The following is a 12,881-nucleotide window of genomic DNA, read 5'->3' on the forward strand; positions in this document are numbered from 1 at the left end:
TACAAGGCAGGAAAATCGCTCCCAAATCAGCATGGTCTCCTCACTGTTTTACTATACAATATCTCCAAAAGAATTGAGGGAGAAGAGATATCAACTTGGAGACAAATTTCACAGAAGTCCAGGATTTCAGTGTGTGGAAAGAACGACCAGCACATGAGAACATGTAGCACAGGACAGTTCAAGTCATGGTATCAGTCATGGACCCCCTTTTTTGCCTGGGACCCTTTTACTCCAATACTGTGGTCCCGCAATATCTGCTTGCCAGGGCCTGGGCGTCGCTTCCTCCCATCCTGCGCTACGTCCCCCATCCTCCTCTCCGTGCTGGAGGGGCTACACGTCCCTGTCCTCAGCATGATCCGCCCTCCTCCCCCTCCCAAACGCTTCCTCACTATTTGCATGGCAGGTTAGTCACTCGGGCATCACACTAAATGCTAGGTGAAGGATGACCTATAGCACCATGACATTAGCAGATGCCAACTGTTGGCCATATAATTTATAGACAACTGCAAGAGTATCATAACCATAACTTCAAATATTCAGTTGACAAGGACTATTTCCTCCTTGGGATTTCCTCCTAAATCAATATAGTTCTGCCTAGTGGTGCCTAGAACATCCCCTGAATTTTTCACATTTCTCACTCACAGCATTCGAAACCGATGTGCATTACATTATTGAAATTCAGAAATGCTGAATGTAAGGCCTCTGGCCAAACAGGCCTAAAAAGGGGACTTTCAAGGCAAATATTATCTTCTCTTCTAAATTAGTCTAGGTTTGGAAGGCCAATAGGGTAAATGAGACCAAACTTTTTAAATGTAAAATAAACCAAGAAAAAACTTCTAAATAAATTTAAACTTTTTAAAGCAGAATCAAAAGCACAGGTATCATCTTCTCCCACCCACCCTGCACCATCCTTCAGTCTTTATGTCAGATCCCAGTCTGTCCCCCAGAATAAGGCAGGCTCTGTTTCAGCTCCAAGGACTTCACACATCTCTTTTCCTGTTTACCAACATTTTTTCTATTAACTTTTCTATCACTATGACTGAGGATATAGATGTCCACAGGCCATAATTATGGGACATTATTTGGAGAAAGACTATGCGTCTGGGTAATTGAATTGTCAATGACTCGTCTACACCAGAACTGTGACTAAAGCAGCTCTACCAAGGATAGTAATTGTAGAAGGTTGAGAAAAAACAGCGAGTACATGCAAAATCCAAGCTGAGAATGCTGGAAAGAAGTCATCTATCTCCAAAACAGAGAGAAAAGCATGGAAAAGGTGGTCACAGAAAAGGAGACCATTCTTTGCAGGCCTCTTTTACCTTTCAGAGACACAGCGCTACAAGGCACACAGTAGATCACTGCACAGGTTCTGGGACCTGGGATGCAAAGGGAGGTTGGGAGGCTGCAAAATTCCCAATTGTGGCATCTTCAGCTTTGGTGTTTTTTTTTTTTCCATCATCACCACCTGATGGTAGAGGTTGCTTTAGCAACAAAAACTCTGTGTGAAATATTCTCTCTCTCCCCAGCAATCGAGAACTGTGTTTTGGTACCGTAACAGTTTTACAGGCTTTTAATTCACTGCAATGTAATATTGTTTTTCAAACAAATCCCACAAACTCATATGCCTTCTTTGCAGGCAGTTAACCCCTTTGTAACAGTTTACAGAGCACTGCAGCAGAAAATCTGGGTCACACACGCTACAAAGGACAAACGACTACAGATGACAAGTGCTTGTGTGCTCTTTGTCGCTGAAGAAGAAACTAAAATTAGCTTCCAACTCTTGTTTGAATTTAAAATTACCCAAGGGGAAAAGAACTAATTCTAAAAAAGACAACTGTATGTCTTAAACCCACACAGTCTCAACCACGTATTGCACTAACTAAAGAATAGAGATGCAAAAATAAAATGGCAGTAACCGAACTTTCTGGGGGAAGGGGGATTCCCTTTTCCCTAGTGTACCTTGGAAAGGAAATGCGAATGAGGTTATTGGGGACACCCCCTGAATATTCCTATGCTACCTCCCCTACAGTGCTGCAGCATAAAATCTTCACTTTACAGCCTCTAAAAATATCACAATTTTTTGCTGTGGAGTAGTGCCATGTACACATTTTGTTAAAATAAACCTTAACTAAATGGGTTTTACAAGGCCAATGAATGAACTGGCTGCTAGCACAACTTTGTGCAGGATCAGCATTTTCCCCAATCATTTTTAAAAAGTGGTTATAGCAGAACTGTAAAGTACGAATATTGCTAAGTCTCTGCCTGATGTCAAATGCTGTTAAGAACACATGAATTTTGCTAATACAGTTTTAGATTTAAAAAAACAAATCAAATGCCCAGATTAAGAAATACCCTCTATTTAAGGCATAATCTCTCATTTTGCAGCACTGTGCTTATAAATCCTTTGCGCTTTGGTGATCACCTCCTCTTCCAGCAGAGCAGATGCAGCAATTTTTTTCATCTCTGAATATTAAGGGGTTTTTAATGTGAAATAAAGTGCCTTCCAAAGCAACACAGACTTTATGGAGATAAATAAGTAAGAGTTGTGAAGGCAGTTCACTTTCCTGAGCAATAAAACTCTAGGTACAATATAAGAACTAAATGCTACTACTGAAAGCGATTGTTACAAGTAGCTTTGCACAAAGATGAATTCCTGTATCCCAGAAAACATAAAACAGCTCTGTCTGCACTCTTAGGAGAATTCCTGTCCAGCATATCAAAAAGTGAAGTAAATTAAAAATTCTCAATAACCTGTCCACTATTTATCGGATATAGTAGAAGTATCGGCTGTGCTAATAATCTAGTAACTCTCAGGCTCCTCCTCAAACAGTAGCTTGATACCATTGACAAGATTAAACAGATTTTGGAAACTATCCCAGAACTGGGAAGGAATGGCATGCCTGCTTCATGCAAACGCTCTTTGGAAAAAACACCGGTTCCTCAGTCTCCGTCAGCCTTATTAAAAGGCAATCTAAATGGCACTGGCGCACACAAGGACTCTGAGACGCTACCGCAGGAATTCCAGGATGACACAAGAAATGTTCAATCAGGGAAAAAAGAAATGAGCAGGAGCCCTTCCTGCCTCTCCCTTCCCTAAACTGGAGAGTTTATGGTATAGTTTAACTGCATAACAAAAGCGCTGCCGGCTCCAAGCCTCAGTGCCAAAGGTGCCTTGTGCAGCTTTTGAACTGAGAGTAACTCCCAGCTCGGCGTCATTACGGAGCTTGAGACTGCAGCAGGGGCCAGGAATTACTGTCTCACACAGAGGCATGATACCAACAATAAGACTATCAGAAACTCTCTCTCTCTCTCTCAGATACAAGACGTTATCAGTTCCAACCACGTTTGCCAAATTAAAGCATAAGTGTTCTGGTAGAAAGACAGACAATCTGGCACTCCGTGCCTGACGTGCTGCAGACCTTGGACACAGCATCCACTCATGCAAATATTAGCCTGATTTTTCTCCTTTTCCTTGAAGACTAGAGACAAGCTATTTTTTCATTTGCACCTTCCATCTGAGATCTAACTCCTGTGCCTCCATTCCCACCATCTACCAAACGGCAATAGCAGTATTTTCAAGCTCACACTGAAATCACGCACATTTTAGAGCATTCAGAAAGCACTGTTCAGTAGCGTAAAGCTTTCAGTGTAAACAGTCTCAGCACACACACACACGCCCAGCCAAGCCTCCTCCCAAGCACCCTGGTCCGACCTGAGAGATGTCACCACACGGAAATCAAGTCCGACAGGCCCACGTAACTGCTATGGGAAAAACAGGCTGTGCAGGCCAGGCCAGGAATGTTATTTTAAATACAAGAAAAGAACAGAGCTTTCACCACCCATCTTGAACGCAGCTCAGAAGTCCCCAAACAACAACAAAATGCTAACACTGATTGTCCTCGAGATAACTAACCTCGCAGCCCTTTCAGACACAGTCCATACTGCTTTTGCTTTAGTTACAGCTCAGTGTTGATGACAGTCTTAAAATTTGACTTGGTTCGTATACGGATCAGATAACGAAGAACTCCTAGCTCTTCCCTTTTCCTCCCCTTCCAATGCTCTTCTCTGACCTTTATACTGCAGTTGCTAATGGAGGCAGTTTCATTAGGATTGCAACTGGACTGAGATCGCAAGTTTAAGTCTGTATGTTATTTAACACTCATAGCACACACATGTTTATATATCTGAAAATATATAAAATATATAATTATATAAACTGAAATACCAGCTGCTGAAAACACTGAGAAGAGCTACTCTAGCAGAATGACGACAGCAGGCACGAGTGGGGTAAAAATCTCTCTGAAAGGTCTATCTTAAGTATCAATAATCGATTGTGGGGCTGCATAACGTGCTTGGGAGACAAGGCAAAAAGTTAAGTTTTGCACTAGTTAGCAACCACATTAAACGAAAATGGGGGAACTGTGCTGTTTCCTGTCTGAATACCAGAATCTCTTGAATGAACAGATCTTTGTGCTCAGACAAATCACAGTTTTCTCTCTTGGGGCTTTTCCAGATGTTTCTGCAGAGACTCTTGATTCATACTTTTGGGACAGTAAGAAGTATACATGAAACATCACCTTCTGTTTATACAAGAAGCATGCACACCAATGCACCGTATCACAGAAATCCGAAAGCAAGAAAGTTCTTATTTCAAATTACTCCCTGACTCTCCAAAAGCTAAGATTTCCTACTGTCTTCTGGTTATCAAGTGACATAAAACATCTTTCTTTTTTTTAATCTTGGAAGTTCAGAAGATTCCAGATCTTAAATCCTTGTCTTGTCTCTTTATAGCCCACTTGTCTACAAGCGGTGCTCCAAGACTCAAATTAGCCAATCAAACTGTCAGAAGTGTTACATTTCATTTTCCATAATATGTGATAGTGAACAGAAGGAGCTACAATATTAGCTCTCTGTTACTGTTACTTCCATCCTACCTGGTCCCCATCCCATATGCCCAGCGGTGTTCTCTCAGAAGCAAGAGTTATCAGCTGAGGCCAAACGCAAAATGCTTTTACAGAACGGACAAAGGTCTTTCCAGACAAAAAAAGTTTTGCAAAAGCAATGCAAAACATACAAGATAGCTCACCAGGGAAGATAAGCTACTGAATAAGAGGATAACATCTCTCCTCTGAGCTGTAGCTTAGAGAACTGTTTTGCTTTCAAGCAACATTATGTTTTGTGAGTGCCCTTGTCTCTCTTAAATTCAACAAATCATCAATGACCTATGTGGTACCATCAATAAGACCTGAGGGAAGACCATATACAGTCACCACAAAAACAGATTTCAGCTATCCAAGCAAAACAAAGATAAGACTAAAAATCTTGGGCATTCCCATGGCTGTTGAGTTCAAGACATCTCACTTGGAAGACAGAGATACACTAAAATAATACACTTGGATACCCCTGGACCTAACAGTCCATTCTTGCTTTCTTTACATTTGCTTTTAAAAAGACAGTCACAGACTCTTAGACATTATGGCAACCAACAGGATTTTTTTTCTTCTTTTTATCAAAATGCTATTAAAAAAAAATGTAAATCATTCAAAACTCAAGATCAAAACTAAACACTGAAGTGACTTATTCATAAAAATTGCCAGTTTCTTTGTTAGAAAGCAAAGCTCCAATAAATAGCATTTTTCAATTAGCCACCTCACTGCTCCAAGTCCTTTTTCTACCCTCCTTATTTCACACTTCTCTGAAAATGCTGAGCTTCACACTTCCAAAGAAAAGCCAGTCAGCTAGAACAAACGGGCTCAATCTGAACTGCAAGGCATTATGGCAAAACGTGATTTGGGTTGCACTGCAGCAGCACTGGTCATCCACTTTGCCCGTTGTGACTTTTCAATTGATTTTAGCTATGCTCACATTGAAACTCCTTGGGATGAAGTCATCTGTCCGCACTGATTGCTTTGCAGAAGTTTCTGGGGTTGAATAAATGAATCATCATGGTCTGTAATGAATGTGGAGTCTACATTAAAAGAAAATAGCAAGAGAATCTGTAGATATGCACATGTGCAACCAGAAAGAGCATTTAGCTCAAATGCAGTCAGAAGGCACAGTGCTAGACTGGGAACAGTGATTTTCTCCAATTAACTTTCAAGTTTTATTCTTTCTGAAACTGCCAACCAAACACCAAACTTCTTTAAACCTATCTTCCAGATCATCCTTAACTGCAATCAGAAATATGTAATATGCAATTATAGCGCCTTTTCGAAGACCTCATGGTATTTACAGTTCTGTTACAGCATTCCTGTGATTTAGGTACGCTGCAGAACAGATACTGCTTAACATCTCCCAGAAATTCAGCCCCTCAGAAGCAGGAAACTGCAGCTGATTCACTGAGCGTAGCTGAGCAGCAGTTTCAGAAGCAAAGCAAGCTGAATGGATTAATACATATTAAACAAAAATATTAACAAGTGTATAACAAAGAAGATTTTTCTTCTATACTCAGATCAGAGCTCTACCCGAACACAGAGGAAAACAAAACAGAAATCCTTATAATAACGTCAAGGTAGGCAGGAGAGCTTATCAGCCTGACTGGCTTAGTTTATCACACCTCATAGGTCTCAATGTAATTGCAGGCTGTAAAACCAGACTAACCTTACAGTCCTACAACTATTGAATCTGTACAGAAATGGCCCAACAGGACAACCTAGTCTGGGCACTTTCTGTATTCAGATGTAGTTCATACTAGGCAGAAATGATGATTTAGTCACAGCCCTTAAAGGCAATTGGAATCAGAGCAGTGTGTTTCTAAACAAGAAAGACTTTTGTTGTGAATCTTCTCACTGAAGCTCCCCCATCAGCAGAAATTGTTGCTGCTGACACCATGCTTCACTGAATGACATGTGTATGTAAGTCTCTCTCTTTCAAAACAGATGGCAGAAAGAGACCACTGCTTCTTTAACAAAAAAAAGTGAAATACTTCAGACTCAATCTAGACAGCTTGAAATAAAAACCCCAAACCCTTCCTCCTATGTACTGTACATTCACTAAAGCTAACATGTTGACCCATGTACCGCAAATAGCTGTCCTTCAGAACTGGGTCATACAAAAACAGCTCTCTGCTCATCAAGCCATTTGCATGACTCAGAGGCACTTTTCCCTAAAACTCAGAAGCAGAGCACACTGTACCGGCGGGTTACTCTCCCTCTTTCGGCAGTGACCTTGGCAAGATTCCTATCCCGCTGCAAACCCACAATATTCAAAGTGTTGTGTTACTTTACAATTGACAAACAAGTACCTGCTCACGTCACAAATCAATACGCTAAAGCCTTCAATCGGAAATGCCAAAGCATTTTAAAATATATGCTGTATGTTAATGGATTTTAAGGGATTTGAATGGAGATGTTTACCGTGCGATTTACTGTAGGAGAGCAACAAATCAATGTTCTTTTATGATATGTCACTGTCCCCCTGTAATGCTGTAGCAGGGGAGACGATGGCTTGCCAGTTCACAAACATCTGTGATCTATTAGGCAACACTTCCAGGAGTCTAATATTATCACGCTCTGAGCGTCCATCTTTCTTCCCTAGATGAGAGGCACAAAAGCATAAATTAAAACCTTTTGGGTGACAAAATGTTCTCCCTTGGATTTGCCTTTTCTGTATTAGACTGTAAGTAACTAGAACTTGTCCATATGACTCCATACGGGTGAATTATCAGTACAGCAAGTCTACTCCACCTTTTGACCACAGTAAGGCAGCCAGTGTTGTATACCAAATTTCATCACCATTTAGTCATGTCCATAGGCAGAACCTGGATTTTAGCCTACTACTTGCCAAAGGGTTTTTATATGGTTTGTATTTCTCCAAGAATTTGGGATGACTGCGGTAACTACCCTGGCAGGTCCTTAATTGAGCACCTCAAGTATTAAAACATTGCCATACTAGATGAAAGCACATATTCACCAAGACAAGAAATAGGAAATTACTTAATAGCTGGGTTTTGGCTCACCCCCATTCAAAAAAACAGACAAAAAGCTACCCAAAGAAGCTAGAAAGGCTAGTCTTTTTCGAAACATCCCTTAGTAGCAAGAAAGACAACTCACTCTAGACCATATCAATATTCCAATAAAATTGCTTAAACAAATATCTAATTTGTAGACAGGAATTTGTCCTAATGCCAAAAAAAAACCTGCTATAAAAAACTGCAGGATCTATTCATCTTTATCAGCCCTAACTTACAAATCTGAGAGAAGGGGCAGCTGAAAGCAGTGCTTTATTTCTCAACTTTTTTGTTAGCAAGTATACCTAAAGGCTCCATTACAGTGGATTTGTTTTTATAAGAATCACACAGAACACCAGCGTGACAGTTTCTTAAACAAACTGTTTGCAAATCACTTTAAAACTTTACAAAAAAAGTCGCAAAAGGATACCACACGTACAAAGTAGAAGAATGACTATGGCCAGTGAGATATCACCAGGAGGAAAGAGAGAGAAAGAAGAATATTCTACACATCCAGATGCCCAATTTTACCACCCAGAGCTCCAGGAAGCCCAGTATTACACTTCGGTATCGCGGTTGCATGAAACGTTACAAGTGCAATCAAGAGCAAGAAGCCTTCTGGTCTGTGACTAGCTGCCCCATTCAGGACTTCACACCAATGGCATCGAGCAATTACAGGTGAGGCTGAAAAAAAAAGTCTTTATGAAAAGTTATGGATGATCAGTGTGTCAGTGAGCTATATTTGAAATCCATCAGCTCTTGATGGCTAATTTTGTACTACATGAGTAAAGCAAGTTCTAATAACTCACTTGGGACTTCACTCCAGTACTTACAAGCTACGTGCTTTTCATATTCATAAAACAAAACTAATTGCCTTTCATGGATGAAATGTTCTAAGAATTTTTAATCCACGTCAGCTGCAAAGTCTAAAAATCCATCCCCATATATTTAAAACTCCCCCTCCCACCCACTCACTTGTAACACGTTGTTTGCTGCAAACAAACTATAAGGCAAAGATAATCCATCAGGCTCCTACATTAGTATTCTTTTTTTTTTTTTTTTTTAAACAGGTTACTCCTAAAGTCAATTGCCTGCATTCTCACATGCTCAAAATAAACGGAAAACACTAATTACATTTGGTGAAGGGAAAAAAAGGCAAAATCTGTCATTCCTACAGAGAAAGCAGTTGCAAGAACAAGTTTACTCTTTAACTGCAGCACGCTACAGCCTATTTTTAAGTAAATATTCATACAATATAATTAAAATGTGTCATCAATGGAACTAAACAAATCTTGCACTAGGATTATTTCATGCTAATGCTCCCTCACCCAGCACTCCTAATTGTCTACAACCATGAAAGTGAGAGCTCAGTACCCTCTGGAAAACTCCAATTAACCCACAAGTAGAAGAGAACAAGACCGTGAGAAGTCAGCAGCTTTTGAGATCCGACAGTTCATGTTTTCCAGTGTGAGATGCCTCAGGTTGCTCTTCAGTTTTGCAGCCTTCCTTCACACTGCTCTAACAGATGACAGTAGGCCTGTAAAAGAGGCAACTAGCTCCTATCCCATTCATATTCTCCTGTATCTAGATGGCTTGAAAATCAGTGACTGGAATATGCTAAGTCTTTCACTGCAGGAAGTGGGGGAAGCTGGATGAAGCGCTCTCACATAACAGCAATAACTTTTGCCAGTGCTGCTGTCATTGAAAGCACTCAGTTGCCAGCTGCCTGTTTCAACAAGCCAAGCTAGCTATTCCTGCTAAAGCTTAAAGGCTGAACATTTCCAAGTGATCTCCTCAGGAAACCTGAGTATAAATCAGGCAACAATAATAACAAGATACGTGTGTGCAGTTCCATCTTGAATGGGCAGAGATATGTGGATTCTTGGTCTTTAACAACCCCATAAAAATTCAACTCCACTTCCACAACCCTGGTTCTCATGTGTCACTGCTGCAGACAAACCTGAAAAGACTGATAAATAGAAAATGTAAATACCAGAAGTTTGGATCAAGTATGCAAATGCCTGTTTCTGAGATTATCATTTTACTTTTCCATAAGTCCTCATTCATCCACTTGCATAATCTAGTCATATCGCTTAGTAAATTCTTTAAGCCAGGAACTGTCTCAATACATTTTATGTTCCACTGTAATAGCATGTATTATATTATACAATACTGTAGCACTGTAAAATTAAAAACAATGTAAATGTATCAGAGGATTGCAGCACACTTTTGGAAAACAACTCTATTCATCCTTGGACAGCTGAAAATTCTAACTAGAACGCAGATTTTGAGCATGCCATACAAGCAGTTTGGCTTATTTACTATTTGCAACAGGGAAGTATATCCTAGCAAATGAAAAGGCTAAACTAGTATATCCTGAAAGCTCCAGATTACAGATGGGAAGATAACTTTCCAAGTATGAAGGCATACACTCTTCTGGAATCCCCAGAGAAACAGCTCTCTGATCTCTGCTGCTTACAGCTTGTTAATACAGTAACACAGGAAAAGTTTCTGGTTACTGAATAACAATATGAAACCTACCAAAACCTTCTCGGCAGTATGGCACTGATAAGGAACACTGTTAGCGTTACTGCTTCCTTTTGGGAAAGCAATGAGTATCAGCAAAGGCCTGGCCTAGTTCACTGGGTGATTAGCTGAATGATTGAGCTTTACTACCTATTAAGGTTAAGCTATCTTGGGTGTTCCCATACATTTCTGGGTGAATCAAGACTTTCTCAACCTCTTTGGGTGCCCTGCGCACATTCTTTCCTTTAGTCGAGAAGCAGCTTCCTAAGCAACCAACCACAATATAATGATGCCTTATATGAAAGAGGGCCCTTTAGAGGTGTAAAGTTTGCTTGAATGAGACCGTACCATCTCAGGTCTCTCTCCCAGTGGTCATCAATGGCCTGGAGACGACCGTGCAAGCCAGCATGTAAACTATGGCTTCATGCACGCACAGCCACCACTTTAAGAGATGCTACACATGAAATATCTCATTAGCTGCCAATACCCTTTAAGGAACCTGGCTGGAAGAGGGATTTTTCACTACTTACTGGCTATGCCAAGTCATTGGCATAGATAGGGATTGTGAAGGCAGTTTTAATTATAGTAGCTAAAACACACACATGATCAAGCTGCAATGTCAGAAAACCACCAGAACTGAACACTGACCCATTTGGGTTGTTTGCTGAACTTTAATCACTTTCCAAGTCTGACAGCTGCTCAAACTTAATTGCTCATTACGCTTGTAAATAAAAACTGATCTCACTCTCTGATTAGCCAGCCATCTTATAGTTGCCATAACAACTTCTTGTCTAATAAATGATTTCAGATTTACCATTATTTGTACTAGCAGAAAATTTCACAAAGGTCTGAGATCGCTCTTTTCACTAAAATACCCTTCTAATTAGAAGAACGGAAAATCAGTACAGAAAGGGCAGCTCAAAAATAATGAAAAAACAAGCTATTTATTACAACAGCTTGAACAAGAGATAAGGGTACCCCAAAATCAAATATATACTGGATTCTGCTTAACCCCTAACTTTCGTTAGCAATCCTCTTATTACCATACCTTTACCACAGAACAATTGCTCAGGAAAATATTAGAGAATGTTCAGGGAATAACTAGTCCTGATGGGGAGACTGATTCCAAGATTCACTATAAACAAAATATTCCAGTAGAGTTGACATTGTGATTTTCTCCCCTAATCTTAAATTGACAACCAACTGACTGATTAAGTTCCTTAACTCTCAGCTACTGATCAGTGAGCGCTTTTTCAGGAACACTGAGGAATAAAGACTCTGGACAGCTTCATACATGAGAGGGAAAAGAGTTTGTATTGAGCCCAACAGATGTTCATAGTACCAAATTCATTCATCTCTTCTGCTGCTATGTAAGATTTCCTAAAACAAACACTTGGACTAAGATTTACCTGCTTGATTTCAGTCCAAAAGGAACTGACTTAGTAGCTCTTACGAAATGAACATGGGGGATGAAAGACGTTTTGGAAGGATGAGTTACAATATATTATCTCACTTTTGGATCACCTCCGTCAAAAACTTAATGCAGCTGAAAGCTTCAGGCTTGACTTTTTGGACAGGATCGCTAATTAAAGCCTTACAGATGTCTGAAAAAAAAAATTTGTATTTCAAAAATTATTTGGTTGTCACAGCGTAAATAAAATGCCTCCACGCTCAGCTACAGATGTATCTGTTAGTCTGAAAAGGCAAAGTGATTGGGAGCTATGAAATACTGCTAGTCTATAGGGCTAGTACAGCGCAAAGACCTTCCAAAATTTGCTGGCAAAGCTGCTGAAGCTTGCAATTTCTTTAATCTGTCAAGGTAACTTTTTGTTTGTATAGGCAAGAAGGGATGTCCTTTTCCTTCCAAAAGGAAAATAAACACACAAGCTATTTTGAGCTAAATTGAGACAAAACTGTAGTTAAAAGAAAAAAAAAAGTCAGGAAATACCAGATTTTTAAAAGTGACTTTTTTTTGCATTTACTCAAGCATGCAAGGAGTGCGAATTCTTTGTTATGTTTGTCAAATAGAAAGCTTGTCACGCTTCTCACAGCAGATGCATCCCATGAAAACAGAGGGGATGCAACACACCCAAGTTAACAACATCCTAAACATTCATCATCCTCGGGATGTAACAAAGTCCTTCTTGCTTTGACAATAAGACATTGATGCTCTGCAAAGTTCTTGGGGTTCAAACACAGTCGGTAACACCACTACATGCCTTCATTTTGTGTACTGCTTCTTTGGTCTGAATTTGAACAGAGAATTTCTTCTCAAAGTATTCTAACTCCAAACGCTTCTGAGAACCATCTGGGGAACAGGCTGACTTGCTCTCAGAGAATAAGCTGGCTTACATATTAACCAAACTATACAGCAGGTTTCTCCCGAATGTCTTAGCATTTCTGAGTC

At 40.0% G+C, this 12,881-nt stretch overlaps 1 protein-coding gene across 2 annotated transcripts in view; it reads right to left on the minus strand.

Moving 5' to 3' along the window:
• The window catches only part of TOM1L2 (target of myb1 like 2 membrane trafficking protein), a 58,752-nt gene that overhangs the window by 38,311 nt on the left and 7,560 nt on the right, over positions 1-12,881 (minus strand). The window lies entirely within an intron of this gene.

This window comes from Apteryx mantelli, chromosome 16, assembly GCF_036417845.1.
Source record: "Apteryx mantelli isolate bAptMan1 chromosome 16, bAptMan1.hap1, whole genome shotgun sequence".
Taxonomy (NCBI): Eukaryota; Metazoa; Chordata; class Aves; order Apterygiformes; family Apterygidae; genus Apteryx; species Apteryx mantelli.